Genomic DNA, 27,658 nt, shown 5'->3' with positions numbered 1-27,658 from the left:
GGATTTAAATTAATAGTAAAATTAAATTAATAATTTTTTATTTTTAATTGTAATTATTAAATTAAATTGAAGATAATAATAAAAATTATAATAAATATTATTTTTTATTCATTTTTAATAATAATTTTCATTAAAAAAAATATATTAATTTAAATCTTCCGCCTAATTGAGGCCGACTGCCTGCGCAGGCAGCTATAAAGACCTGTGGCAGTACCTTCACGCATGCGAAGTTTGCTTTGTCTTTAGGCGCTTGGCTCATTGCTTTCTGCTACATAATCGGCAAGTACGAGACGTGCAACACAAATCGTGTGATTCGAGAAATAATAATTAATAGCTGTGGAATTCAAATAGTACTTGAAAGAACTATGCGAACCTGTGAAAATATTAATATTAATCTACGGTAAATAACCAACTTTATACTTGTTTCTGAAGAGGACAGCTGTGCTGCCGAAACGTGAAAAGAATTGAATTTCTTTTATTTTAATTTTCTTGGCTCAGAGTGATCGTTAAATTAAACTATTTATTAAAATTTAAAATACGACTGAGTGATAGAATCATCTCTACTCCTATTTTAGAAAACTACTTGTATACTTAAAAAACAATTTGCATTGCAATTTACGCATTTTTGTAGATTAAAAATATAATTTAGTCATTTTTTTAAACATTCTACTGTGAATTTACTTTTTATCAATCTGCTTTTGTTTTTGGATATTTAGTTTCGCGTTTTTTTAAACATTTATAGTACGTCCTGATGAATTTGTTAAACATAACCTAACAATTTTTACCTACGAATTCTAAAAATTACAAATTTGTAATTAAAATATAGTGACATTGAATCGGTGAACAAAATACGTTCTTTGAAGGCTTGTCGAAATTGGGCATTGCATACATGTAATGTATTCAAAATGCAATCGTAAGAGTTGTGCCCTGGGGCATGAGAGCGTCGCTTGTTGGTCGATATTTCGCACGTACAGTCGAGGCGGAAAGTTCGACGCACGCAGCGGATTTTGTTCACCTCAGAATTAGCGATTTTCAATTCAAAATACATCCTCCCTTCTTCCCCTCATACCCCTTTTTTTCCTTTTTCATATTTCCTCCAAGGATTTTCCAATTATCGAGAGAAATTTTTTCCTTTAAAAAATAAGAGTAAGTGCGATACATTTTTTATCCTGGATAATATTTAAAGAAAAAAAAATTTAATCTCATCTTAAATTTAGGATGTATTTTGTAGCAGAAAATATTTAATATTGCAAAAATATAGGAAATTATAATAAATATTATAATAATGATGGGAATGAATATAAGAAAAATATAGGAAATTATAGTAAATAATATAATAATGATGGGAATGTTTTAGAACTTTATATGATTGTCGTTTCAAATTTTATGTTTTAATGAACTTAAAATGCGCAATGAATTCATTCAACTTTATAATAGAAAACTCTTGACATTTATCATTCAAAAAGATTTAATTAATTTAGGAGAATCAAAGAACAACTTGAAGGTATAAATTATTTCGAAATTTATCAAAAGAATTCTAGAATTCCAAAAAAATGAATTCCATTTGCTTCACCTCTAATTCTCTCTTTTGGATTTTTTTTAAATAGAAAACATTTTTTTTTTCTCTAAAACTGAAGACCGTCGGCGCGGTCGAAAAATCTGTCTTTTGGAAAACCAAATCGTAAGTCATAGGATCAACAACGTTGGAGCCGATTTAGAAATCTTAAATGTAAGTTATTTGTTTAATTTAATTATTTACTGCTAATTTTTTCCTTTTTTTAAATTTTCCACCATAACTGAAATATTAACTACATTATTGGATTTTGGGTAATTTGTAAAAAAATTTTTTTTAAATTTTTTACGAATTTTGTCTCTCGACATTTCTTGTTAGAATTTTTCTTGATCTTGACATGTATTGCACACACAGATATACACAAATTGGTGAGAAATGTGAAGACGACCAATCACGAGACACTTGACCAGGTGTTTAAAGCTCTTCCCGTTTTCAGTAAAGCTCCTTGAGGCTTACAGCTTGACCTCGAAACGTAGAAGGTTCTGCTCACTTTAGCAAGACTTTTATTCGCGCCCAAGCAATTTATACGTTAAATTGAACACACTCACACGTTTCTTTTTTTTATTTGAGAGAAAAATATTCTACCTTAAATGTTATTCTATTCTTTTCTTATACTTTGCGTTTTAAAATTTGTCCCAGTTTTTCTATTTTTAAAATAGTACCTAGTTTTTTCACAATCCAGATAATGATCCAAAGTATCGATATTAATGATGGCCTGACAATGCGAGGCGCCTCTAGTGCACTATTGTTAAATTTTTTTCTTTTTATTTAATAAACAGTTTTGTTTCCTTCGTATACTAAATTACTTTCGTTTCAATTAGGTTTCTTTGTAAACTCTTGAAAAATTAGAAACTAACCTCATTTTTACAGCTGTTACTGGAGTCGAAACGGATGAACTTCGCTAATACCGTCGACGCGGTAAAAAAATCTGTCCTTTGGAAAACTAAATCGTAATATCAAAGAAGCATTTACCTGGGAACCAATTTGGAGGCGTCAGATGTAAGTGAAATAAATTTTTAATTATTTTCATTTTGTACTGTAACATCACGAGCAAAAATTATTGTTTTACGATAGAACATAACCTCAATTTTTTAAAAAGCTTTTTTATGTTAAATTGTTTTTTTTTAAAGAGAAATTAGTAAAAATATGTTGATAGCCCGAAGTAATAATTTATATAATTTAATTTTCTACATATTGATACAGAAACTGAAACTATTTTTATAAACTTACATCTAATGAATTGAATCCTCCATGTATACATATATATACTTTCTCAGAGGTTTCACCTAAGTAAAGTTTGAAAGAAAATTTATCAAATTAAAAAGAATTTAGTAGAACTCAATCGTTATTTAGACAATTTTCTGATTAAAAAAAGAAACTTAATTACGTGAGAAATAGTTCCGAGAATTCTACCAAAGAACATAACCTCTCCTTTCGCGAACTTGAAAAGTTTTCTTCTGCTTCAAGTTTCTTTGTGAAAGCTACCTCTTGCGACCAAAAATTTTAAAAATTAATGTGGAAAAAAATTTATTAATAATCTTCAATTGTTAATAAAACATTCATTTGTTCACGTATTTTAATTCGATTTTCACAGACGTGGGAGAATTTTTCGTGAGTGTTAGATATGTTGGATATTTTAACAGCAGCTGCTTCGTGAAATAGTGCACGACTACGTGGGACGTTTGCTTAAAAGCACATAAGCGTAAGAAGTACACACACACAAATTCTCTCCTTCTCTCTCTCTCTCTCTCTCTCTCTCTCTCTCTCTCTCTCTCTCTCTCTCTCTCTCTCTCTCTCTCTCTCTCTCTCTCTCTCTCTCTCTCTCTCTCTCTCTCTCTCTCTCTCTCTCTCTCTCTGCCAAAAATCCAACCTTTTAAGGTAAAGAGTTTGCTGCCTAATATTTAGTGATCCACTTTCGCCTGTTGCAAAATGTGACGTACATTTACAATTTGCGAGGCTTTCTGATGTACACTAAAGGCAAAAAGGGAATCCATGTTAAAAAATTTCTTCTCCTTTAGGCGAAAAGATTTTCGTTACATTTTTTATTGAACACTTAATCCAAAATGAATGTATATCACAAATTGAAACTTTCTTTTATTGAAATCTCATTCATGAAGTCGTAAAAAATTTTTTTTTAAGAGCGCAAACAGTTTCCACACTTGTAAGAAAGTTTTTTAAGGTGCCTCCTAGTGACATTTACAGACACTAACTTTTTTTAAACTTTCAAGTGTATCTATAAGCTAAAGGGAAAAGAAAAAAAATTTTGAAGCATATAATTCCAAAAGGAAAAAAATTCTAAAGAGAGGGAAAATTAAATTACTTTAATATCAGCATAAATTTTCAAGAGCTACTGCTCCAGGCATGTTCTCCATTATGTAAGATTTACGTTTGGATAAAGGAGGACTTTAAAAAATATTTAAAACATTGAAATGACCTCGTAGAGTTGTTCTTTTTTTATCTAGATTGGTCGTGAAAGTGAAGGAGAGAGAGGGTTGTAATGTTTGAGGGAAAAAAATAGTGGGGGGATGAGTATGGGAGAAACGAGAGAACAAAAAAAAACATCTAGTATAAAAGAATCTGAAGAAACGAGTAGTCGTAACTTTACTTTTAAAGAAAACGTTACAACCAAAGCAATCCATAAAAAAAGGAAATATCTATTCACTGCCGACGATTATTCTTATAGCGACAGGATACTTTGGCGAGGTCGGAAAAATAATTTGCAATGGAAGAATAGCCTGGAAATGAAAACATTTCATTTCTCGTTTATAAGCTGACGACACTTTGTTTCCTGGTACTGATTGTTTGTTTTCTCATAAATGCTTTTTCCTTTTCATAAAAATATAAAATAGAGGGGTTGAATAAAATCGGGAGAAAAAAGAGATTTGTCTTCAATTTTTTTTTCATTAGTTGTAATAACTGGAAATTAAGTTTACCGATTTCATACAAAGAATAAATTTTTGATTAATTGGAATCATTAATTAGGAAGTAAATTCTTTCTCTATATAGAAATTAAGTTTCTTCTTTTATTTAATTCTTTTTTTTTGTTGTCTTTTTTCAGAAATCACATACAAGGACTAATTGGAGAAGAAAACATCTTGAGGGACATTACGAAACTCACTTTCGATAGATGTCATAAACATTAGGGTGCACCCATAGCTAGAAAAAAGGTTTTTTGTTAGAGAACTAAATCGTAATATAATGTTTCTAATTAAAGAAACTACGACTAACCGAAAAGGACACGTTGTTACTAAACGAACTTTTTAGAAACGTTTGCCATAAACATTAAAATCACAACTGAAATAATAAAAAATACGATTGCACGTTTTTGTTTTGTAAAAAGTAAAAGTTTTTTTTAATATTATTTTTCATTCGTGTCGCTGAATTCTCGCCCGCCGTAGTTTAAAAAAAAATTAAAAATCTTTTTCTGTACTTTTCAAGCAATTTTCTTTGCAGACCCAGCGGAGAATTTGCATCACTAATTTAAATTACACTTCGAGTTTTCAAAGTTTCACAGCTTTTTGCATATATGGAAAGCAAATCTCGTCATTTATTTCAACGAAACGCGCGAGTTAATTTTAGGGTAAATTTCCTTAACTAGAAAAATATTCCTACTTGTTTTTTTTTTAAATTCTGCAACCTTTCTCGCGCGTGGAATTTTTTTCGTGAAATGAAAATTCACATTTTTTTTATTTTCTCTTTTTAGAGAAAAATAAATCTTGATTACACTTTTGTTGGTATTTTCGAGTTTTATGGGTAGAACTTTTTTTTTGTTAGTTTAGAAAAAAATAAAGATGGAAGAGACAAATATTGTGTTTGATCTGTTTATTTTAGAGAGTCGTGAACTAAAACGCATTGAGAGTTGGCGAATTGAAGTTTATGTGTAACATCGGTGTTTTTGACATTTTTTTTCACTCTATCCTTTCGGTCTCGAATTTTTTTTTTCTGTAAACGTAAAGTTAACAGAGAATTCCTCTTTTCCTAGGAGTACAGCGAATCGTGCGAACGACATCGACCGTCTCTCTTACTTTCCATTCGTTTTTTCGTTCTGTGCACGGTTCTTTCATTTCCTGTTATGCCGGAGGAAACGTTTTCTACACCCCCCCTCCTCGCTCTTCTCCTTCCACCTCGACCTCCACCAACCGCATTCCGCTTTCAATCCTCAATCTCTCTTTCTCCTTCTCTCTCTCTTTCCAACTGTTCATTTCATATCTCTCGCCATTTTTCCGTGAAACATCGACGACAGGCAGGACCGTCTCGAATATATCCGGGGGTTCTCTCCTCTGGCATAAATAAATGTCCAAAATGTCGCTCTCAATACGTGAGTTTAAATGCATGAAAATAAATAACAAGTTGACGCAAGTGAAAATGTGTTATGTTTCAATCTAAAGTCGAATATACTGTAAATTAAAATTTATCCCCAGATAAATTTACATAGTCAGAAAATTATTGTTTCTCGCGTATATAAACAGAAAATACCGTGTACATTGGAATTAACTCGAAATCATACGCTTGTTAATTGAAACAAGCAGTAAAATAATGTTTTGATTACGTTTCAATATTTTCTACTTTCAAATACAATTATACGATTATTTTTAAATTACCAGTTTATCTCATTTTATCGTCTAATTTATGCTGATTTCACAATGAAATTGCGTTCATTTACGTTCGTTTCGTTCCATTGTAAAAAAATAACTTTAAAAATACTTTTTTGTAACCAATAAACGATCCCCCCACTTCATAGAAGTGGCGCACGCATTCTATTGCAGAATCACCATAAAGATCCTGCGCACGCTACTTGTACGCAATTTCGTCTCCCTCCACTTTTTTCTGCTACAAGTTTCTTTTGTCGGCATTTTTATTCTAATATTCTACAAAACAGAACTAAAATTGCTATTTTTTTACTTCTCCATTTAAGTAAAAATTATATGAAAGTTAAAAGCACACAAAATCTATTTTATAAAAAAATTCTCATGAGAATAATGAGTGTAAAATGTAAGTCTTTATAAAAAGCAGTGTCGTGAATTAAATTAGCTTTATTAAAAAAATGTCCGCCATGCTACACTTAAATGAAGATTGAAATTAAAAGACATAATGAAAATAAGACACGAGTGTAGAAATTAAAAGTTCATGTAACTATGCACAAATTAAAAAAAGAGAGATGAGAGGGAGAGAGAGAGAGAGAGTAAAAATAAAACAGAAAAGAATCTTGCAGGTCAAAAGTATATGTCCAGTGAGAACATGTCACGTGGCTACATTGTGGAATGTCACCCTCGGGAAGGAACGACAGAGAAAAAGAGAAGGGGAAGAGGGATGGGAGGGGGGAGGAATGAAAAAAAGGAAAGAAATGTACGAGCTTTTTTTTAAGAACTCGACGAGAGGACAACACGTGACCCTTTTCGCTAAAGAGTGACATGCGGAAATCGTGTTAGTGAAAAGGGACAGTTTTCGTGAAAGTTTTCAACGATACAACATTGGACAAATTTTATCGTTTAAACGTTAACATAGAGTTTGGAATTTTAAATTAGATTGTCGTATATAGACAATTAAATATTTATAAATATTATTTTTAAATATAAATAATATTTTTTCAAAATATAATTCTTTTATTGACAATAATATGCTCAACCTGTGCATTTGATAAATTAATATGTTTAGATAAACAAATTCATAATATTCTCTCAAAATCTGTTTATCTATCGACGAATGTAATGTAGAGAAATATTGAATTTATCTAAAATAAATTCATATAAAATTAATCTTAATCCCCAGTTTCACTTTTGAAGCGAGTTTATTCAATAAATCTTAATTTTGATAATTCTATCATTGCTGTGGTGGGTAAATAATTAATATTTAATCTTTTCGGTTTTATAACCGAAAAAAAATATAAAACTATCAAAATTTGGAAAAATCTTTTAGAAAGAAATATGTTTTTGATGTTATTAAAAGCACATAGAAATAATAAATATTTACAAAAAATAAGTTTTTTCATTTCTGTTAAATTTAATTCGAAATTGTAAAATTGCATGTTTTCATTACAGTACATAAAATGTTCATATATTTGTAATGTTATGTGTATAAATTATATTTGCATTTTACGTTGCATTTCCCTTTGCATGGTCATTAAACATGACATTATTAAATATTGCTTGTATTATACTTTATAGTTACACATATTAATGTTATTTTCATTCCATTAGTATTAACTTTACAAGCTGTGTAGCGGTTTGTATTTAGCTTTAACTATTTCCTTCAGGTATTTTCTAAATCTCTCTATTATCCAAATTTTCCAAGTGAAATGGTTAATAATCTCTGCTTTTATATAATTGTTTTGCAATTTTTTTCCAAACATTTATTTCAAATTATTGGAAATTATTTCAAATATTTGTAATTTATTATTGAGTAATTTTGGAAATTTTCGTAAATTTATTTATAAATTTAAAATTTTCAACAATTTTTTTGTCAGTTTTATTAATTCAGAATTGTTTTATTTACTGAACGTAACCTCTCTGTTTCAGTAGCAATTTCAACTGGCCGAGATGGAAGAAGGACAAGGAAGAGGAGTATAAAAAAATACGAGCACTTTGTTTAGGAGAAAAGGGTGGTTCCTTTAGAGAACTAAATCGTAATTTATTTAGCTGTTTACAGTAAGTTAAAATTTGTAAAAAAATCGGTTAGGTTTCGAATATTTAGGTTTAGTAGAAACAATTTATATCAGTTTAAAGAAAATTAATTTTTGTCGACAAAAATTCGAGGCGTTAAATGTCTCTCGGTTTTAAAGGGAAATTGTGTCGCGCACGACATTACGTAATTTTTCATAGCTCGTTAGCTGGTGTTAGATGATTAAGATCGTACGCCCCTGGAATCCGGGGCGCGCAATAGTAGCGCCGACGCTACACGTAAATCCGAAACATGCATTATGTATTAACCTCCGGGTATCGCGCGTATACATTTGGCAACATTGGTCGTTCCACGGCTTAAGTTTATGGTTTATGGAAGCCTTAGCTTCGACCTCTCTCTCTGCTTCTCTTTCCCTCAACAACACCTCACACCCTGCTCACACAGTGCTCTTTGGGGCTAATAAGATTCCCTGATAACTTAATAGACGCATTCACAGTCCTAAGGTTCCAAATGGTCATATAACTATCATTACTTGGCACTTGAACTTCCTGCAATCTCCTCGTAACTTCCGTGTCTCGTTAAATTTAACTTAACGAAAGATCGCCCTTGTTCCATCTCGAATTTACAACGGACCAACATTTTCATTACAAATTCATTATCATTAATTTTACTCAATTCTAATAATAATTTTAACATCTGCGCTTTATACATTAGTTACAAGTTAATAACCATGTTCTATAATTACATTTATTCTAGATTTTAAACTTTTATAATTAATTTTCCAAACACTTTATTAAGGAAATATTAAGGTTTCTTTGAAAAAAATTGATGTGTCTACATCCGTTGACGAACACCGACTGACGACTATACTCTGCACTGTCTCGATATTTATACTTCTTGGTACAGCCAATCACAACTAGGCTTCATGCTTATCCTAAACGGAAACTGATTAGTTTTAGATGATTTCTTATTACTATGTCGATTACTTTTTTCAAGATTCTAAACTTTCATTTAATTTTCAAAACACTTTATTATGCAACCACTAGGTGTCAGTAATAATTTCGATGCATCCACCACCAGGCATTAGCCAACGCTAACCTGCGTTTGTTAAAAACGATATTATATTACAACATTCAGGCGTAGTAAATATTTTATTTTATAAAATTAATTTAATAATTTCATTGAACATATAATATGAATGAATGTATATTCAGAATTAATTTGAAATATAAATGAAATTTATGATTACATAGAGAATACTCTATTATATTGAATAATTCAAAAGAAGATCTTTTGAACTGTCAATACCTTCTGGGTGCAATTAGGAGCTTGTATGTAACTATTTTGTATCTCTTTGAAGTCGGTTTGAATTTTTCAACAGCTTTCATAAGCCACCAGATCCCTTTTTGGTTTATAAAGTTGCTTTGAAGATTTAAAAAAAACCATGGATAAATTTTTTTGGTATAATAAAAAAAGAAATTTTTTGTCAATTTTTTTTTGTCGCATATATTCTGTAACGAGACTTAAGGGTGGAAGAAGAAAAATGATTTCACGTCCTTAGCAAAATTCTTTTCTCTCAAAAATTGTCTCTACATTTTGCTTCTCGTTAGAAACGCTTTTATCTCTCTTTTTTTTATAGAATACTTATACTTTATTAATGGTAGAATATTCGATATTCCATTATTCATTATTATATTATTATTAAATTATTATTCTCTAAAACTATTTCACTCTGTTTTATAATTATTAAATGTTTTAGTTAGTATAAATTAATATCGATTAACCTTGATTTTTTCGTAAACAAGTAACGATATTTAAATAAAATATATTTAGTTTTACATTTCAAATTATAAATAAATTTATAATTTGATCCCAAACGATTATCAAAATATTAACTTTAATCGATATTAGTATTAAAACTAACATTTAGAGCTTAAATTATATTAAATTATTTATTAATTAAATTTGGCGGTTAACAAAATATATTATTAATAAAATGTAACCTAATTTTATAATAAAATTGAGAATTAATTTTCATGATACTCGGTAATATAATAAATTTTTAATTTTAAACTATTTATACCGTTTAATCAAATCTCCAATAAAAAGATTCAAAGTTTAAAGTTGAAAACTTGTTTCATTTTTTAAAAGAGTTTAATATAATATAATTGTAAATATTGCACGTCTTGAAAAAATATTAAATTTCGTCTTATTCTTTTGACTTGAAATTAATTAAAATTGTCTGTAAAATGAAAAAAAAATCCGTGAAGAATAGAGTTCTTTAGGATGAATTCAACTTTATTATATTATGGAAAAGAGACTTAACAATCATTTCATAATTCTTTAACTATCTACTATTTATTTTTAATTAACAAAAGCTTTTCTAATATTAAAAATACATATGCAAATAGATTACAAATTTGGGAAGCAAAAGAAACCTCATGTGTTTTTAAAAAACCATTTTTTTAATATTTCATATTTAATTTAGAATTTTAATGTTTTTGTATTTGTGTATATAATATCTATTTTCTTCATTTATATTCTAAACGAAATTCAATATTGATATAAAAATTGGCAAAACTCTGGGTCACGTTATTTCATTTTGCAAAACGAGAACGATGGAATTGATGATGGATTCAAGCGAAAAGGTAGGTATTGAGTTCGGTAAAAAAAGGCGAATCTCCTTCCGTATTTTGAAACGAGACTGATTACGCTGAAGCTAACAAAATAACAAAAAAGAGAAAAAACATCCTATACAGTTTTACAAATAAACAAAAAAAAGTAGGCGGAAAAAAGAGGAGAAAATGACTCGTGTAGAAAACTGTTGCCTATTTACCCGTGCAGAAATCGCCACTTTTGTTCCCGATTACCGCCCTGGCCCCGGTCGGGTTTTCATGATCTGGCCCCGACTTCGTGGCCCCGACCAGGACCAGGCCGGGTTTGCCCAAGGATCTACAAACAGCGCACAATGGGATTTTTTTTACAATTTACTGTTCAAAACTGTCTACAGCCTACAATTCTTAACCGGTTTCAGTATTCTTTATTTTAAATTAAAGGCAAATAAATTCTTAAGACATCCCTTAAGGTCAATTTTTTAGTTCTTAATTGTTTATAATTTTTATTTTCAATCAAAGTTAACAAATTAATACAATTTTTCAAAAAAGGAGGCTTATTTTCTTATTCCGTTGCTGCATATGATCTGAATCAGTTCAAATTAATACAATATGACCACCACACAATTAATAAAACAGAAAGTAATTTATATCAATTGTTATAAACAGTATTAATTAACAAATAGTTAACTTTGATTTCTTTCCACTAAAAAATGTTTTTTTCACCTTTTCTTTTTAATTTAAGTTCATTTAAAGAATATTTGTCCTTTTTGATTATAAAATAACTTATTTAAATTGTTATAAACAATATTAATTAACAAATAGTTAACATTGATTCCTATTCCACTAAAAATTTTTTTTCACATTTTCTTTTTAATTTAAGTCTATTTAAAGAATATTTGTCCTTTTTGATTAAAAAATAACTTATTTAAATTGTTATAAACAATATATTAAATAATAAATAGTTATGTAACTTACGTTCCTGTCCACCAAAAAAATTTTTTTCACATCTACTTTTTAATTTAAGTTCATTTTAAAAATATGTGTCCTTTTTGTTTAAAAAATAACTTATTTAAATGGTTACAAATAATATTAATTAACAAATAGTTAATTTTTGTTCCTTTCCACCAAAAATTTTTTTTTCACGTTTACTTTTTTATTTGGATAATGTTAAAAGACCACGGATATATAATATTAAATATTTAAATAAGTTATATTATAAGAAAAAAGACATATTAATATTTTTTATTGGAGAGGAATCAAAGTTAACTATTTGTTAATTAATGTTGTTTATGACAATTGAAATATATTACTTTATAGGTTTTTAATTGTCTGCTGGTAATATTGGATTAATTTGAACTGATTTAGAGCATGTGCAGTAACGGAATAAGAAAATAAACGTCCGTTTTTAAAAAATTGTGTTAATTTGTTAACTTTGATTGAAATTTGAAAATAAAAATTATAAACAATTAAAAACTCAAAAATTGGCCTCGAGGGATGTCTTAGGAATTTATTCTCCTTTAATTTAAAACAATAGGACAAACGCACCAATTATTTTTCACACTTAAATTGAAATTCCATGTTTAAGGCAAAAAAATAAATTATTATTAATTAATAATTTTTAGTATTATTGTGAATTATTAATAATAAAAATTTTTTTATTATTTTAAAAAATAGTTAAATTATAAATAATAGAGAATAAATAATTAAATTAATAATTTTTACCATATTATTATGATAAACATATTAATTTATATATATATATATAACATACATTTTTAATAATTTTTCTATAAATAAATATGATACAGTCAATTTATTATGATAATACTGTATATAACGGTCCCATGATTCAAAAGGAAGTTTAAGCGAGGTCGCTTCCAAGCTTGCGTGGCTTTGCGGTATGTGTATTTGACTTGCGTCCTCGAGGTCTAGGGTTCGATCCCCCGTGCGTGCGATATTTTTCCGTCTTAGTTTTAAGTGTTTTGTGTATAATTCTTAATAATGTTACATAAAGTATAGGTTTAAATAATTATTAACAATAATAATAATAAATTAGGCATTAATTTAAATAAGATAGTCTGTCTAAATTAATGAAAGAAAATAAGAAAAATATTTTTTTTAAAAACTTAGTTCAATAAAAGCAATTCTAATAATTATTTACATTTTTAATGACATTCATAAAAGTTTATTTACTACAAAAATAATAATAATTATTAATATTGAAGTAAATACTCCCCATGCTTTAATAATCAAATAACGAGCTTTAATATAATAAAATGCAGTCAGTATTGGATTTCTACCTGGGTAGCGAAAAGATCGGGGGAAATCCCATGGCCCCGACCGGGTCCCGACAGGGCGGACAGATCGGGCAAAGTGCCATGGCCCCGGTCGGTTTTAGTGTTTCAACCAGACCGGGGCCAGGTCGGGTTGCCAGATCGGGGCCCGGTTTGTCCCGATCTGGCCCCGATCTGGCCCCGGTCAAAATTTCTGCACGGGTAGTAACCTGAATCTCTGTTTTGTTCAATTTAACATTTTCACTCTCTCATGCAATTTATATCCCGCTATAAACTTTGTTATTCAGAAATGAATGCAATTCGAGGGATTAATTCAAACGAAGATAATTAATTCTAATTAAGTTATTTTAATTGTTATATTTCGAATTGTATCGCCCGCCACCTACTTTTTCACACATGAGTCAGTTTTGAAATATGTAAAATTTATTTAATATTTCTAAGGATGTCTCAATAAAAAAAGTTGACTACTTTCGGAATTTTTCCAGGTTTTTAAAACTACATTTATATTTTACAAAATTAAATAATTAGTCATTATTATTTTTCCATAAGAATTAAGATTTTCAAAAATTTTAAATTCAAACTTTTTTTAAGTTAAACAACTTATGAAAAAATGTTGTAAAACATGAAGAAATCGATCACTCCGAGTCTTTGACTCGGAGCAATCGATATCTTCATGTTTTATAATAATTATTATTATAAAAATGACCGACTGATAAAATCATTATTTTATATATTAATACGAATACCCAATGGGAAATGCCAGTGTAGTGCCGATGTTCACTACTGGCTTAGTACTCAGACGATTGTTCGGCGTTGTCTAGCCGAGCCTCGACAATTAGTGCTGGCGCAGTACTCCGCCAGTTGTAAATTTCCCATTTGGTATTGTTACTGCAACTTATTCAGAATTACTTTCATTTTCATCACTTCAATTCAATTATTGTTTTCCAGAATTTTTAACTAAAATTCTTCTTTAAATTAATTATTTTTAATAATTTTTGAAAAATTTCTTTGAAAATTTTAAAATCCTTTTGTTTACAATTTAATTTTACGAAATTTCATCGATTATTAGGAAATTATTCAATCAAATATATATTAGAAAATAAAAACTTCAAATAACTTTAAAAAAATTCTATTAAACTTTAAAAAAAATTGAATTTACACAATTTTTAGTTAAAGGCATGAAAAATTCAAACATTCAAAGATTATAATTTGAAACCTTTTCAAAATTGAATTATAACTAAAAAATCACGCTGTAATAGTTTCTCTATAAATTTGAATTAGTAAACATGTTTAATATAATTGAAATTAGTGACTAAATTTTTACTCTTGAATTAGTAAATTTTATTGTTTAATTAGTAGAAACGACTATTTTTTAGTAAACTGTGCTAATTCAATAGCAAAAAGTCAGTCACTAATTCAAATTAGAAAAAATTTTCACTAATTCAAATTTAAAGTTTAATATTCAATTATTATCAAAAATTTTAATTGAAATTAATTTTTAAATCAATTTTTATTAGATAATTCTACGAAAATTCAATTATTGAAATAGGTACAAAAATAAATAATTTATTAAAGAATTGAATGTTTTTTAAAATAAATTGAACTCTCGTAAAGAATTTTATTAACAAATTTTTAAATAGGTACATAATTAAAATTCTTTTGACGAATTTTAATAACATTTTTAAGAATAATTTTATTTTTTGAGACATTAGATTAAAATTGTATTAAAAAAATCATTGAATCTCTGTAAAAAATTTGATTGAATTGAGAAAAGTTTTTGAAAATAAATGAATTTTGGAGAAAAATTTTATTATTTATAAAAATAATTGAAATTTTAAAGAGAGTTTTATTAAAATTTTTGAAAATAATTGAATTTTGGAGAAAAAATTTATTATTTATAAAGATGATTGAAATTTTGAAGAGAATTTTATTTTTTTAAACTTTTGACCATAATTAAATTTCTGCGAAGAATTTTATTACTTTTGAAAATAATTGAATTCTTGAGACGAATTTTTAAATACCAAATTGAATTCTTTTGTGAAAATTTATTGAAATAGTCGGAATTGAAAATAATTGAATTTTGATAAATATTGAAATTAATTAGATTTTTACGAAGAATTTTATTAAAATTATTTTCGAAAATAAAATTTAATTGTTTTAAAAATAATTTCAGGGTGGCCACATGTCAGTAAAGTCAGGGAAATGTCAGGGAAACAAATTTTTTGTCAGTAAAGTCAGGAAAAAAATTTTTGTCAGGGAAATTAAGAAAATTGAGAAATTTTTCGACTTTTCTTCCAAACATTTCATAAGTATTTATTTACAATTTTTAAAAATAAATTTTTGAAGAATTTTAATTGCAAAATTTTGAAAATAATTGAAATATTAGCTTCTAATTTTTAAAAATTCAATGTTTTCAGTATTTTCAATTACATATTTCCAAAAATTCAAATACATATAAAAATAATAACATTTTAGAATTATTTTTAACATTTTGGAGAATACAATCAAGCTAAAAATTTTTAATTAAAATTTAAAGAAAAATTAATTAGTTTTTTAAATTATACATAATTTTTTTAAAGAAAAAATTCAATTATTTTCGAAAAATTACATTAAAATATTTTTAAAAACTAAAAAAAAATTACATTAAAATATTTTTAAAAACTAATTGTTAGAATTGTTTTATAATAATTTTTTAAGATTTAATTATCTTCGAACAATGTCAATAAAAATTTATGCAAATTTACTTTTTAGAGTTATTACAATTTTTGAGAAATCATGGTCCTGTTTAAAATTAAAATTCTTCAAAAATTTGATCATTTTTATTTATATTTTTAAAAATTTTATGTTTTTAAAAAGATTTTACCAAATTTTAATTGTTTGTAAATTATTCAAAATTGAAAAACTATTATATTTATATAATTACAATTATTATAAAAAATAAAATTTTTATATTTAAATACCCAGGCGCGAAAGACCAATGCTGACGATGGATTGAAGATTTATTGAGCCTTGAACGCCCAGCCTGGGTAACCCAGTGTTGAAGCAGTCTTTATACCACTGTCACTCAATGTTGATTCAGCATTGGACACCACTGTTCGTTCCATGCTCGATTCAAGACTCGGTCAATCTTTGTGAGTGAAGCTCGAACATCTGATCTTAATTCAAGCCTAAATCAATCTTGACAGTTTATTTATTGACGTGTGCACTTAAAAATATTAAATATAAATATTTATAAATTAATTAATATTAAAATATTTTTTATGATAATTTTGTATACTATTTAAAAATTATTATTAATTATTATTATTAAGATATCAATTGGTAAATAAATATTAATATTTATCTAGTGTATAATATTTATATTAATTATTAATTTATTAATAATAATAATAATAATAATAATAATAATAATAATAATAATAATAATTATTATTATTATTATTATTATTATTATTATAAAAAATATTAAATTAAAAATAAATATTAAATATTATTTTTTTTATAATAATAATAATAATTATTATTATTATTATTAATTATATAAAATTTATATAAATAAAGTTAAATTATACATTATTATTTTTTTCTTGCAGTGTCAAATAATTGTTTTCAAAGTTCAAGAGTTTCGTTTGTCTGAAAAATTTTTAGTGTTAAAAAAATGTTCATTAGGGTGTAATAAATATTTATGCCTAGTAGTTTTACACTAGGATTAACTGTTTAGTAAATATGTATTATCAAAAAACTATTTTTTGTCAAACGCGTGCGATTAAACACAAATAACCTTGAGACTTTAGCATTGCCAACTTAAGAGTTTAACGTATGTGTTGAGTTGGTAATGCTGGAGTTTCAAGGTTATTTGTGTTTAGTCGCGCGCGTTTGACAAAAAATAGTTTTTTGATAATATTTACTAAATAGTAAAATTAGTAGTATTAGTAAAATAGTAGTCCTAGTGTAAAATTACTAAGCATATATATTTATCACTACCTAATGAACATTTTTTTTACTAATAATTTTTCAGATAAACGAAACTCTTAAACTTTGAAAATAATAATTTGACACTGTATACAAGAAAAACAATAATATATATAATTTAACTTATAAAATTATCATAAAAAATATTTTAATAATAAATAATTTATAAATATTGATATTTAATATTGTTCAGTGCACACGGTAATAAAGAAAGTGAATATTGTATCAAGATTGACCGAGTCTTGAATCGAGCATGGGACGAACATTGGTGTCCCATGCTGAACAAATATTGAGTGACGCGCCGTATATACAGAATATACGGCGCTGGCATTGAAATAGTAGATTAGGCGAGGTGCCTTCCAGCCTTCTGTGGCCGAGCGGTTTAAATGCGTGCGTTTAGGACTTCCGGGTATGCGTTAGGGGCGGGGTGCGTGAGTTCGATCCCACATGCGAGCGAATATTTTTCATTCTTTGTTTTAAGCGTTATATATAATAATAAAATTGTGTGTTGTGTTGTGAATAAAAAAATGTGAATATGTTTGTAAATAATATTAAAAAGTCTGCTGAAAAATCGAGAAAAAAATGTACCGATTAACAGAAAAATTGGTTTCTTTTACTAAAATTATTTTTTTAATATTACTATTTCAAATGAAATTTATTGTTAGTAATATATTATTTATATGAAAATAATATAATTATTATAATAATAACTTATTTCCAAACAAACGCATATAACATGAATAAAAATAATATCAATAATATTCATTACTATTATAATAATAATAATAATAATTATTATTATTATTAATATTATTATTAATATTATTATATACAATTCATATATATTCATATTATATTGAATAAGCGCGAGAGACGCGTAAATTTGGGAACAGTGGAAGCAGCCTTATTTCAGTCCTGCATTATAGGGTTCCGCAGCATTGATTGAACATTAAACGCCAATCTACAACAAAGACTGGAGCGTCAGTCTTAAATAAGTGTTACATTATAGCTAGAAGCAACCTTCGTTCCGCCGTCCCACCAAGGCTTGATCAATGTTGACCAAGCCTCAACGAAGGTTCCGTAAAGCCTGAATCCAGCGTCAGTTCTCGCCTGGGTAATTGAATTCTAGAAGAACTTTTAGGAAATTATTTAAATTAATTGATTCAGAGATGAAGTTTAGTTGAAAATTGTAAAAAATAATTGAATTCAGGAAGGGTTATAATTGTAATTTTTAGAAATTATTCAAATTCATAAATTTTACCCATTTTCCGTAAACATTCATATTTTCCTGTAAAAAGAATTTTGTCAGGGAAAGTAATTTAGATGTCAGTAAATTGTCAGGGAAATGTCAGGGAAATTGATAAACTGAAACTTGTGGCCACCCTGAATTTAATTCTTTTAAGTAATTTAATTAAAAATGTATTGACAATAATACTTCAATTCTAATAAATAAATTATAGGAAGTCTTTTTAAAATAATTGCATTTCTTTGATGAACTTTAATAAAATTTTTAAGAATAATTACATTTTTCGAGAAATTCCATTAAAATTGTATTTAAAATAATTGAAATTCTGCGATGAGTTTTATTATTTTATGAAAATAATTAAATCTCTTTAAAAAATTTAATTTATGAAAATAATTGAATCTTTTTAAAAAATTTGATTTTATGAAAATAATTGAACTGTTGCGAAGAAATTTATAAAGAATTTGTAAATAATAATTTATGAAAATTGTAAACGCAACTCTTTTAAAATCAAATTAATTTTGAAATATTTAAGAAAAACTAGATTTCAAGATTAAGCAGAATAGCTTTAAAAAATAATAATTTTGCAGGATTCCGATCAAAATTCCCTGACAATTCCAGGTTTACCAGGTTGCGTGGCAACCCTGTAAATAATAAAGTAATTTGTGTAATCTAATGAAAATGGAGACTAGATGTTCCTTATGTCTGAAGTGCTAAAACAAGATTAAAATAAGTGACATTGTGAAGATTTTTGAAAGTAATTAGGAAGAATGGAGCGTCAATCAACAAGTGGCTGATTTAAAAAAAAGAACTTACCCTTTGAAAAAGCGGGTCGTCATTTACTCCGTCGCTCTCACCTATTCAATAAAAGCAGAGGCGTCAATTTCGCGTTCCATTTTCCCCAGGATACGGGAGTTGCCTCGAGATGGTTCTTGTACACCTATATATACGAATATGAACCTTTGGGTAGTATATACACTTGAGTGACTTTTGATACCTTAGGATAGGGGAAATTTCCTACTAAACGGGCACTCCCCTATTATTGGCAATCGTCTATAATTACTCACCAGTACATACTCCACTTTCCCATTAAAGCCCCGGGTAGCAAACGATATCGTGGTGCGCAATTGATGCAGGTTTCGCAATTCGAAATTGTTCCCCGCTTAGTTAACCGAGAAAGCAAGCGTGGCTAAAGTCGTCAAGCTTCTCTAACCCCCCACGGCCTATTGCCACCCACATTTGCCCTCCTTTACCTCCACCTCCCCTCATCCTCCACTACCTCGTCCTCTTGACATCCAATGCACACTGGTACTACATACGACCTAATGCCCGACATGTGGTTGTTGCACACGAATTTGTCCAAGCCTCCTTCCTGTTAATTCAAAGGGATTCGAGATAGTCGATTAACTTTCCATAGAAATTGCACTAGCAATTAGAATCGCTTTGCCTTCACAGCAAAGCTCCACGCTTTATAAAGTCAAAGTTGCCTACCCCTTTATTCCCCCACCCATCCCTCCCATCAAAGCCTACGCCACTATTCCGAATTCAATTTACTCTCGGAATGATTGGAAATTTAAAACAAAACGAGAAAAAAAACTCTCCTTTATTTTTCTAATTGAAAAAAAAATTAGTGTCAGGAATTGTTTTCAATTCAAAGCTTTCCTCTCCCTCTCTCGATTAATTTGCTAGCGCTTTTATATGAACGAGATTTTTCCCGGAAAGCTGTTTATACTAATTGCTGTTAGATCACTGCAAAAATAGGTGTCTTATTTGATATCTTAAAATAAGATGTAAGATGGAAAAATGGTATCTTACATCTTAAAATCAGATGTTTTCTAAAGTATCTTACTGATTTTTAAGATGTTTTATACGTCTTAGATATTTCTTCTGTCTTAAAAAAGTAAGATACTTCTGTAAGTTTTTTAAAGTATCTTAAATTAAGATGTTTCTGTCTCAATAAGATGTTTAGCGATAAGATACTTGTGAATTGTAAGATGCGAAAAAAATTTAAGTTACTAAAAACTAAGATGCATAAAATGTCTTACATATAAGCCCATAGTTAACCTCAAAACTTTTTTCCCAAAAAATATGAAGAAAATTGTGTACGAAGATACTTTAAACATCTTAAATTAAGATATTTCAAATAACTTAAAAATTAATACCAAAACATCTTAAATAAGATACTTCTTTTTGCAGTGATGTTAAATAGAAAAATATTTAGCCAGTTTTTTTTAATGTCACGAAAACAATTACTCTATAAACAGAAATTGTGATAAATTATTTTTAGTGATTGGATTACTCAATTCAGGTAAAAAATGAAAGTTTTATAGTCTAATTTCCAGTATGATAAATAATTATCTTCTGTTAGGTAAATTAATATAAAATTTTATAGGTAAAGTTCAAATTAGATAGATTTTTTCCAAACACTTTAAGTTTTCTTTGAAAAAAAATTGATGCGTCTACCTCCGTTGGCAAACGCTGACTGACGACTATTCGGCGCTGTGGAGATATTTATACTTTTTGGTTCAACCAATCACAATGCAGCTCCCCACCAATACCTCAAGTTCCAGTGGATAATTATACTCGCCGATGGATCTTAACCTTGGGTTCAAAATACATGATCTAATGAAATACTTTCCTCTTGATCCTTCACAATGTGGAAGTATTTATACGTCTGGGTACAACCAATCAGAGAAGAGCTTCATTACGCTATGACATTTGTTATTGGTTCGCAGCTGACGGAATTTAAAGTAAAGAGGGGATAAGCTGTAAACTCAAGATATAGTGGGCGTGGCTTATGGCTCCTATAAATACGTTCCCTTAATCCGGAGCGACTCATTTGAAGACCAACTCTCGTTTATATGAGTTCAAATTAAAGTTTAAATACAGGTTATGTAGTCTCAAACTGTCAACTAAAAAATAATTAAATATATTTTTTTTTTCTATAAATTCGAATTCAAATCTTTAGATAAATAATTATTAAAGTTAACATTAATATATTTATTTTTAGGTTATGAATACTTTTTATAACAGTATTTTTCATTTTTCCTTTAAGAAAATGTTTCAGTAAAGAACATGTTTACTATCACTGTGAATGTCTTTGTAATTATTAGTTGTAAGAAATAAATTTTTGAATGTGCAAATTCAAGGATGTAGCATTAATTAAATAGTGTCTCAAACAATAATTACTCGTGCAAGTTTGACATTAATTAAGTGGTTATTTCGTCATTAATTACTTTGTTGATTTGCCACTAACTACACATTGAATTTCACAAAGTTTGACTGTATAGTTACCAAATAAAGACAATGAAATCCTAGAACACCATTGTGACTAAAGTTACTTATTAGTATCATTACATGAAAATTCTTCCTTAGAAATAAATTATTTTGCCTTTAAATAAATTACTTAGTAAATAATAATTATTAAAATATAAAATATTATTTCATAAAATCTGAAAAAAAACAAATAATAATTCTTTCTGGGAAAATTTTCGAAAAATTTATTTCACCCTCTTTTTAAAGAGAGACTTTCAAATCACAAATTTCCAATTTCTTTCAAATCAAGAAAATTTATTAAGCATTCTCTTCGTCCACTTTGAATTCACGAGTTAAACTTGAAAATTCTTACAAAACAACTTCTGAAATGAGATGCATTACTTTTGTCCATTCTGCATGTATAAAAGCGAAGAATATGAGAAAGAGAGAGAGATAGAAATAAAAAGAGAACATTCTTGATATCAAAATTTATAGTCTTGTCAAAAGTTCCCCTTTTTCAAAGCTGGAGAAATTTTCTTTTAATTCTTCAAAAAGTGGGTCACTCTTCTGGAAACTCAGTCCAGCAAGATACATTTTAATATCAGCCAAGATATTTTCCTTCCGGGAGACATACCCGGACAAAGAGCCAACGAAATCGACTTTACAGAAAAGAAGTGCCTTACCGACGGAAAATATTTTCGAAGCTTATACTTTCGGGGAAGCCAATCGTCGCTCAGAAGGGATCAGCTTATCGTATGTTTTCTCAGAGCGAGACTCTACTTGCTTCTCATACTCTTCCTTCATCTAGAAAGAGAGAGAGAGAGAGTGAGAGTAAGGGTAAGAAGAGAGATCCTATAGACGTCTACAATGGCCCCATAACCGGCTCGCGAACTTATCTACTTAATTTTGCCAGCCATCCATCCTCCCCGGAGGCGCACGTATGCCTCTATCTTCCATGAGAGCGGGAACGGGGATGGACTTGAAAGAAAATCGATTCTACTCGACGACACGGAGGTAGAGAAACCAGAAATAGAGCACAAGGGATGATGCTGGAGTGGAATGGGGGAGAAAGAAGAAAAAAAGGAGGACAGAAATCGTAAAGAGGCGGAAGAATGGACCAAAGGGGGTGGAAGAACCGACTAAAGGGGTGGAAGAACCGATCAAAAGAGGTGGAAGAACCGATTAGAAAAGGATGCATAATGCGAATAATAAGGGATGACTGACGCAAGTGAAATAGGCGGATAAATTTATAATCCCATCAGTAGAAAAGCATTTTTTTTTCAAATGCTCCCGAATAACTGGATAAATTGTGCACGAAATCAATGAATCTGCAAAAAAGGTAACGCATCATCTTCTCCTGACCAGCAAATGAAATATAGATCTTTCACTGTCACGTCATCGCGACGTATTTGTTTTGATATTTCTAAAGTTAGAATCTGAATCCTCCCTTTTTATTGTAACCCAAACAAATCGATCCAATTGTCAGACACCTGAGCAGACTTTACCATATATGATCATCCACGATTGTCACCCTTCTATAAGGTTACTCACCTGTCTGATACAGGGACCATGCACGCTCGCCTAAATTAATCAATGAAATAAAACTGATCCAAAGGTAATAAAAGTGGGTGGCATTATCATTTCTTTCCATTGGAAGCCACTGTATAAAAGGAGCCATCCTCGCCAAATTCGCTAGTCCAGGAATCGACACCAAGTTAAGTAGTCGTGTACTACTCCCCAAGTGTCTTCTTCGTATCAGTCTGGAAATCACCCTCTAATCAGATACTTGCGTTCTTCGTGTCAGTCCATATCAACCGCGACCAAGTTAACTAGTACTGTCATCAAGTTTGTTCTTAAACAAATAGAAATGTGCCTCGCAGTAGAAATTATCTTCTTGAATGAATTTTGACTAGGACGAGAGTCCTAGTCCAGAAAATCTCTTCTAGTACCAAGTGCCTTTTTCGACTCTCGTCCTAGTCAAAATTCATTTAAGAAGATAATTTCTACTGCGAGGCACATTTCTATTTTTTAAGGACTGCACTACCTAGACATCAACGTCAAATAAATAATTCGGTCACTCGTAAGCTGAGGGGTGAACATCTAATTTACATCGACACCTGGACTACGGACCTTTTACTTTGGCTGGCCCGAAAACAATTCCAGGAAAATGTATTGCATTCTCTGTTTCCGCTAGACAACGTCATTTCTTTCATTACACACTGAATGAGGTATCACCTGTTGGGTCTACGACTCTAAGACTAATTTTAAAATGTAAGTACCTAATACTTTTAAATTTTGTCCCCATTTAAATTCACGATTGATTCTACAAAGTTATAATTTTATTTCAGTATCCCTGATGACATTTAGATCTATTCTTTCTCTCTAATTCTAATTGTAAACGATTCGTATGAAACTTTAATAATTTGACAGTTACTCTTTCTTAAAATCTGTCCCTTAATATCAGAGCCTTGTGATATATAAATTAATCAGGTTTGAATCACCGATGCCGGACAATTTAAATATAAAAAATAAAATTAAGTTTTTCTTAATATAGTGTTTGGAAAAATGAGTAAAGAATAGAATAGCCTTCAGTAAAAATACCAATGACAAGATGATAAACTGTCTATTATCGATCACTTATGGCTTTCCTTTATAAATAGGGAATTACCGGTTTAATTGGTTCAACATTTTTTGTACCTGGGGGTCGATTACATAACTTATTCCGGATTCCACATTTGACATTCCACATTCCGGATTTAACATTCCGGATTCCACATTTGACATTCCGGATTCCACATGTCACATTCCATATTCCGGAATAAACACTCTGGATTCTCATTTCACAAATTTTGTCACTATTAAGTAGTAGCAATCGATTCATAAAGTTTAACTATACTTTTTTATTTTGCAAAAGACGTTTTTGTTCATAACTTTAAAAAATATTAAGACATCTATAAATCTGGAATGTGGAATACGAAATGTGTAATGGGGAATCTGGAATCCGGAACGTGGAATGAGAAATATGGAATCAGGAATGTGAAAAGTGGAATCCTGAATTTGGAAACCGTAATGTGGAATATGGAGTCCGAAATATGTAATGTGGAGTTTGGAATGTGTAATCCGGAATATGAAAAGTGTAATCTGGAATGTGAAATCCAGAATTTGAAATGCGGAATGTGAAATAAGGAATTTAAAATGTGGAATCTGGAATGTGAAACCCATAATATGGATTCCGGAATGTGGAATACGGAATATGGAATGTTAAATTCGGAACTTAGAATCCGGAACGTGACATGCGGAATGAGGAATAGGCTAATTCACATATTACGTGATATATATTTAAGTTATTTTAGACCCCCTCCCCCCTGCGTAATACTTTTTCTATAGTTTAGTAAAGAAAATTTGTTAAAGCGTGATACTTTGCTTGCCCCCCTCCCACCCCTAAATGTATCACGTAATATGTGAATGGCCCCAATACAGAATGTGAAATGTGTAATCCGGAATGTGAAATGCGGAGTGTGAAATGTGGAGTCCGAAATGTAAAATTTGGAATGTGTAATTCGGAATATGAAAAGTGGAATCTGGAATGTGGAATTCGGAATGTGAAATCCGGAATTGGAAATGTGGAATGCGATATGTATAATCCGGAATGTGGAATCCGGAATATGTAATGCGGAATGTAGAATGTGAAATCCAGAATTGGAAATGTGGAATCCGGAATATGGAATCCGGAAGAAGTAACGTAAACGAACCCCTTGGACGTAAAAATAGTTCGACAGTGAAACATAGTTATCAGTCAGTGTTCCTTAAAGAAGAGGGTTACCGGAAATTTTCATCTGGAAGCTTAAAAAAGTAGTAAAAAGTTTCTTAATAAAGTGTTTGAAAAAGTGAATAATGGGTGAGGCGTAAAGTTTCCAAAAAATAAATCAACTCTAAGATACCGCAACGTCTATTGCTGAAGGGTTTACGATAGTAGTTGAAAGTTTCGCTGTGGATGGGGTTAGACATTTTGTTGTATCGAGACGTATAAATAGCATGACACTGAAGCACAGCCATCAGTCAATGTTTGAAAATAAAGATCGCAGAATTTTTTCTGAGTTCGTAAAATTTAACGGTTGTGGTAAAATTTGTATTAAAATATTCTTAGGAAATTTAAATAAAAAAATGGACAGTAAAATAATAGTATTGAATTTTTACTATGTAAATTGACGACCGGATAACAATGTTAGGTGATGGATAAAAGTAATTGGAACGGAAATTACAACACAGGGTTGCCACGCTTTTACTCTTTTCAAATTCTCTGACTTTTCAATGTTTTTCAGGTTAAAAACGGAATTTTTCCAGGTTTCTAAAACTACATTTATATTTTACCAAATTAAATAATTCCCTGATTTCCAGACAAAACTTTGACTTTTTTCTTACTATAGCTTATTCAAAAGTTATTTTCATCATTTCGATTATTCATTCGAACTAAGCTAACTCGAATGTCGAATTTTCGACATTCGAACTAGGTAGGCGAAAAAATTCGAACAGTTCGGTTCGAATTATTTTGCACAGCTCTAAAAATAATTGAAAATCTGCGATGAGTTTTATTATTTATGAAAATAATTGAATATACCTATACAAAATGTTTTATATTGTGTTTATTATTACTCTGCCTGCAATAGGCAGGGTTCGAGACTCCCAAATACATACACACGTCAACTTATTCTATAAATACAAAATTTCTTAAGCTATAACGCCTCTCATGTCCCACATCAACAAAACTTAACCTCTTCTCATCCTAACAAAATTCTCCAGTGCCAGGGCTTCCGTTTCCAGTTCCCTTTGTCCATACTGACTGATTCCCCATTAACGCCCCACCCCTTTAAATCCTTAATCTCCATCTTCATTCCTATCCTTCTTCATTTCTCTCCAATCACCCGATCATTCATTCCAACCTCAAACACTCGTCCATTACATTCTCTCACGCACCATTTTATCCCATCCACCCACACGCATTCCCTACCCATTCTTACTTCCCTTCCATTCCTTCATTCGATCCATGCCTTCTCTCCCAGTAACCATCTTATTCTCCTTTCCCTCTACGTTCTATTCTCATCTATTCTCTCAACACATCCATTCAACCTTCCTTCAACCACATCCTCTAAATCCCATTTGCATCCATACTCATCGCTTTCATCTGCCTAATATTAATTTTCACCCCTATCCTTTCAGCCAGTCTCCCCGTCTCTCTTCTTCCTTCACTTAAACCTGCATTCATACCCCTAATCACTATATTTCTTTTATCGTTTTCCATCCATTCCACTCTTCTTTCCAGCTCATTCACCTTTCGTTCATAATATACATTTTCACTTCCCTCACTACTCATTTTTACCCCCTTCTTTAACATAACCTCCATTTTTTACCCTCTTCCTTCTTCTCTAATATAAATTTTTCCAATTCATCCACTCTTTCTCTCATACCTTCCAACTCACTCGCACACCTTCTCCACTTTTCCTGCATCCTTTCCATTTCCTCATCTAATTCATCCAAGTCTTTACCCCTCTCATTACCTGCTTCACACACCGTTACTTTATTCTTCCTCACTCTCACAAAACGCTCTTCCATTGCCTCATTCAACATTTCCACTAGTTCCATCAAGTCCATACAGTCTTCACACGTCATCACCTTTCCATTCTTCCCTATTCCTCCTTTAAATATTCGCGTCTTTTTCTCACTCTCTCGCACACTACTTAAATCAAATTCAGCCATTCCAGAAATCTACCTTATGATTCAATATTTCCCACTGTCTCTCTCTTTTCTCTCACTTCAAGCAACCTAACCTCACAATATCCACTTCTCTTTTTTACCTTTTTTATCACTCACACTTACCCACTCGTACACATACAATCTTTTAACTTTCACCACCACTCTTTCCTTTGTTATCTCAAACACTACACTACCCACCCTTCAATAAAATACTCAAAATTTTGCCAAAAATTCTTAACCCTTTACAAACGCGTGCACAACTCAACGGTACCGGAAACGGAAACCACCTATACAAAATGTTATTATTTATAAAAATAATATTTAAATAATTAAATTC

The 27,658-nt window shown here is 29.7% G+C and overlaps 1 protein-coding gene across 1 annotated transcript in view; it reads right to left on the bottom strand.

The window, feature by feature from the left end:
• LOC122498524 (hemicentin-2-like) overlaps positions 1–27,658 on the bottom strand; it is a 331,240-nt gene that overhangs the window by 140,968 nt on the left and 162,614 nt on the right. The window lies entirely within an intron of this gene.

Source organism: Leptopilina heterotoma, unplaced genomic scaffold (assembly GCF_015476425.1).
Source record: "Leptopilina heterotoma isolate Lh14 unplaced genomic scaffold, ASM1547642v1 Lhet_15, whole genome shotgun sequence".
NCBI lineage: Eukaryota > Metazoa > Arthropoda > Insecta > Hymenoptera > Figitidae > Leptopilina > Leptopilina heterotoma.
Note: the sequence above shows the minus strand (reverse complement) of the source record. Positions and strands in the feature narration are given on the sequence as shown.